This window comes from Saccopteryx bilineata, chromosome 2 (genome assembly GCF_036850765.1).
Source record: "Saccopteryx bilineata isolate mSacBil1 chromosome 2, mSacBil1_pri_phased_curated, whole genome shotgun sequence".
NCBI lineage: Eukaryota > Metazoa > Chordata > Mammalia > Chiroptera > Emballonuridae > Saccopteryx > Saccopteryx bilineata.
The window spans coordinates 6715936-6721070 of record NC_089491.1 but is presented as its reverse complement, the minus strand read 5'-3'; the positions used below and the strand labels follow the sequence as shown (position 1 = coordinate 6721070).

General features: G+C 51.9%; 1 pseudogene; it reads right to left on the bottom strand.

Annotated features, from left to right (window-relative positions):
- Nucleotides 1-1068: 1068 nt before the first annotated feature.
- On the bottom strand, nt 1069-1649 carry LOC136322138 (heterogeneous nuclear ribonucleoprotein D-like pseudogene; annotated as a pseudogene).
- Nucleotides 1650-5135: the final 3486 nt, after the last annotated feature.

Genomic DNA, 5135 nt, shown 5'->3' with positions numbered 1-5135 from the left:
ATATTCTTGTAGCTCTTAGCAATATTTTCTTTTACCAGATGGCCAGCCAGGCATTGGCTGTGGTGTTGAGAACATGGGATCGCTCCCTGGCTCATTGGGACAGAAGGTGGGGTCTAAGTGGAGTCAAATGTAGGGATACCCGGTGTTGAAGGCTCAGGACTTTTCTTGGCATTTGGCCAGTCCGGTGGCTGGAGCCAGGATCGTGGCCTTGGAGATCCAGGATGGACAGCAATGTACTTCGATGGATCTTCTATGTTAGAGGGATGAACGGGGCTCAGAGAAACCAGTGTTAGCCAACTTGGGAAGGTCTTACAGACAATTAGAGGGATTTAGGACACAATCTTAAAGGCAGTGGGGAACCCTGAAAAGTGTAAGCAAGAGAATAGAGTAGTCAAGCTTATATTTTAAAAAGATCTCTCAAACCCTGGCAAGGTAGCTTTGTTGGTTAGAGCATTGTCCAGATACACCAAGGTTGTGGGTTCGATCCCCGGTCAGAGCACATATACAAGAATCAACTAATGAATGCACAAATAAGTGGAACAACAAATTGATCTCTCTCTCTCTCAAATCAATCAATAAAATGAAATTAAAAAAATAATCTGTCTGTACCGTGCACATGGCCTGGAAGAAAACATGGAGGCTGCTACTCTGACCCTGGTTGGCGGCTGAGCAGGTGGAAAAACGTGACAGATTCAAGGGCTGTCAGAAGTGGAAGTGACCGGTCCGGGTGTGTGATTGAACATGGCCGGGGCACCAGCGAGACAGGAAGAGGATGAAGATGACTCCTGGTTTCAGAGCAGGGTGATGGGGTGTATGGAAGGGGTCCCCAAGAGGAAGAAGGAAAGGATTTGGGGAGAAGATACATATTTATTTAAGATTCTTTTTAAAAAATTGAGAGAGAGAGAGACATCAATTTTGTTCCACTTTATTTATGCATTCATTGATTGATTCTTGTGTGTGCCCAGCCCGGAGATTGAACCCACAACCTTGGCATATCAAGACAACGCTCTAACCAACTGAGCTAAAGGGCCAGGGCCTTCCTGCTTTTTGTTGTTGCTCTTCCTGCCTCTATACCTCTTTGGGTCGGGCAAATTTGATTTCACCCTTTCCAGAACCAATTTGATGATATCTGCTTTCTAACAATTTCTTTGCTGGCTCCTCATCTGTATATGTGATCAAACGAAAACCTCTTCTTTCATTTGTTTTTGTATCCATGGGAAGCTCAGTATTTTCAATCTCTCCAAAGGCTCCAAAACCGTCTTTAATTTGTTCTTTAGAAGTATCTGGGCTCAATCCTCCCACGAAAGCCTTTTTGGGCAGTTCCTTCCCTTTTAAAGCTTTAGCCCTTTTGGAGTCTTATCAGTTTGCCATCCAGATTGTGTTCCTTCCGCTCCAAAATCCAACACTAGCGGCATCTTTGAAAGCACAAATCCAAATCCTCTTGATCTCCTGCTGACCGGATCTATTTTAATTGTGCAGTCTACAACTTCTCCAAATCGAGACGAATATTCAGTCAGATCTTTCTTGCCTGTATCCCAGCTCAAGCCTCCAATAAACATTTTACTGTCATCCTGCTGATTCTTGCTGGCGTTGATCTTGGATCCCTCTGCGAATTCCTCTATGTTGCTGTACTTGATCATGTCCCCCATGGTGGCGGGGTTGTCAGCCGGGGGTGCTGGTGCACAGTCCAAGTCGCGGCCAGCAGCGGCCAAGGATACATATTTTTTGTTGCTTGAATATTTTTTTGAGCTTTGGCCAAGTACCATGGACAGGAGGACACCAAGAAGGAGGAGGCACAGTCCTGACCCAGAGAAGCTAGAATTCAAGCATCTCAAGGAAAAGCCTAGAAGGGTGGGGCTGTAGGGATCTAACCATGAGCAGCACCTTGGGAGGTAGAGGATGGCGAGGAGGTGAGAGGTGAGAGGGCTGCAGGAACAGAGTGGCTTATTTGGAAGGGTCGGCCGTAAACAGCTGCGGGACCAAGACTTGGCCTTCTGTATCTTCCACTTCTCTTCCCGTGACCCCGTATTGCTGGCTCTATGCTGGGCAAGTTGTCCCAGCTCTGTGCCCTGGCCCTGCTGCCTGCTCCAGCCTGAGCTGGTCGCTCCCTGGCCCTCGGTAAGCTACTCTCTCCTGAGCTACAACCAGAACGTGACCTGCGGTTCGCTAAGAGGTCCTTGTCTCCTGCCTCCTGTCTCTTTGGGGAACACTCTCCCTTCCACATTTTGGTGGATCCCTGGATCTCTCTGACCCACTCTTTGTGTCTCTGCTTAGATGGCCTCCCTCCTGGAAGCCTTTCTCTGCCCCTGTAAAAGTGAGCCGGTGTGCCTTGCCCGCACTGACTATTCCTTGGATGGATGCAGGGGCAACTGATGGGCGTGTGGATGGGTGGGTGAATGGATGAACGGAAGGGGTGTATGAGGTGGGTGTGGGGGAAGGTACGGGGCGTGGGGAATGGATGTGGGGGCGGATGGCTGAGTAGATGAATGAATGGATGGATGGATGAAGGGGATGACTGGTTAACTAGATGAGTGGTGAGCAGAGAGTGAACTGGTTAGGTAGAAGATAGGATAGATGAATAGGTAGGTGGGTAAGCGGGTGGAGATGGACGGATAGTGGTGGGTGGGTGGGTAGGTGGGAAGGAGACTGGATATAAAGGAAGGGAAAGGAGACAAGGTGGGCTCAGGCGGGTCAAAGTTTGTGGAAGGCCAAGAGTGTCCAAGTGAGAGGTGGTGTGGGAATCTTTCTCTCCTAGATGCCCCCACCCCGACCCCTCAGTGTCTTCAGAGCACTCTCCTCCCTCCATTGCGAGGGACCCAGCTTTGGGGACTATGGCCAGAGAGGGCACGGGCACCAGCAACCCTCTTCCATCTTACCTCTTTTCCATAATTCTTCACTCTATGATTATTTTCTTTTCTTTTTGGCAATTGGTCTGATTATTGACAATGGCCTGGAGTTTGGGGATGAACTAAGAGATTCAGGTCTCTCCGTATCCATTCTCTTCCCACTTCCTTCCTTCCTTCCCTCTGCCTCCTTCTCCTCCCCCACGTCCTCCCGGCAGAGAGCAGGGCAGGGCTGAAAGTGCAGCCTTAGCCAGGGAAGGCTGCCCAAGCCCCGATGCCCTCGGCCCCAGCCAGCCTGGTCCTTGCTGCCTGGTGCCCGCCCCCGCCCAGCAGCTCCGATTTTCAGCTCGGGTTTGATCGCCTGCCAGTATCTCCCAAATGTCAGCTGCAACGTTAGCATCTTTAAGAGAACGCCCGAGGCGATCTTTAAGCAGGAAGGCTGGGGCCCCATGCTGATGAGAAGAGCTTGCTCAGAGCTGACAGCTTGGCCTGCTGCCTCCCCAGACGAGGCTCTGGGAGCCTGTGGCCCCCACATATTTGGGCCTGGACAGCACCTGGGTTTATATTTAAGCCTGGGTGAAACAGGGCTTTGCCCGGAGTTGATATGTATCCCCATAGCCTCCCCCTAATAGGGAGCCCCAAGCTGGCAGGGAGAGGCCTCTCTTGTCACTGCTATACCCCCCACCCACCCAAAGCCCAGCACTGGGCCTGACCCAGAGAAGGGGTAGTTGAATATTTGATAATGCAGGAGCCTTCTAAGTTGCCTAGAAGAAGCAAATGCTGATGGGGATGCGTTCTCCCTCACCCTCACCTCGAGGGGTGATGCTCAGAGTGAGGGCGATGAAGAAAGGCTCCAGACTTCGGAGTCAGACTGGCTGGCTTGGGCCGGTGTCCCAGATCTAGCATGTAGCAGCTGTGTGACTTTGGGAAAGTTGCCGGTCCTTTCTGAGCCTCGGCTTCATCATCGGGGGAATGTACAAGGGAAGAGAATGCTGGCCATGTCGAGCTGTTGGGCAGATTCACGGGATAATGAGATGGAAACAAACACGGGGTACAGTGCCTGACACATAGGAGGTACTCCAGGGAGTCAGTCCCCGACCTCTCTCTCCCTTTTCGATCTCCCCCGCCCCCACCCCCAGGCTTTGCACTCACCTGTCCGGTCCTTCTGCCCTGAACGCCCTTCTCCACACCCTCCGCCTCCTCCCTTCAGATCCTGAGTGTGCCCCTCCTCTGGGACCCCTCTTCTGGGACCCCTCCTCGCCTACCCAGCCAGACACAGTTGACATTCCTCAGATCCCCCAGGACTGAGTTTGCGCCGGAACCAGCACCCATGCAAGGTGACTGTGATTTCTGTTCCAAACCTAGTGTCAGCATATTTGTTGAGGGCAGAAAATATCTTTATCGATTTCTAGATCCCTGGAGTCTTATACAGGTCCTAGTACACAGATAGTGCAGAACGAATGAATGAGTGAATGGTTAGCTGGTATGAGCAGAATCAGAGGACATTTCTGGAAGGTTTGAGCAATAAGAGAATGTCTGCCTCAAAGTCTGAGCCCCGCAAACCCTGTCAGAGAACTCTCCACCGAGTTAGGGAGGTGCTGCGGTCTTTTCTAACGCCTCCGTTTCCCTCCAGTCCCCCGGCCAGTGCTCAGTGGCCCCGTGGCCCCGGGTCACACAGCGGGTGGAAGCAGGCTCAGCAGCTGCTCATTTCCTGGTCCAGTCTGTCCTACTGGTCCTCAGTCCCCGGGCTGGTGTGTCTTATCCGATACCACGGCAGTTTCTGGTGCCCATGGCGCTGTCCCAGGCCTCTGCTGATTAGTGTCCTTTGCAGAATGGTCAGGTTCTGAAAGTGACCTTCATACTTGTGGCTTGGTCTTTTCCCACATTTTTGAGGCCTCTTTCTGTGACTAAAATGCCCAAATGGGGAGGTGAAGTGACTCAGAAGAGAAAAAGGGGAGCCCGAGAGCCCAGCTGCCACCTGAGGGGAGGCGAGCGGGGCGGAGGGGCAGCCTAATCCTCTCACACTAGCCTTGCGGTCCGGTCCGGACGGGGACCAGCTGGAGCTGAGGACTGCGGAGTGGGCACACTTCCACAGAGAGGACAGAATCAGCACCCAGCTCACATAAGCATGTTGCAGAACTACAAAGTATAAGGAACAAGGCTCAGAATGGTTACAGAATGAAAATAAAATGAATGGATGGTGGGTGAGAGGTAGGTGGATAGATGGGTACACAGGTGGGCGGGTGGTGTTTGGATGGGTGATGGCTAGATGACTGAATGAGTGAGTAAGTA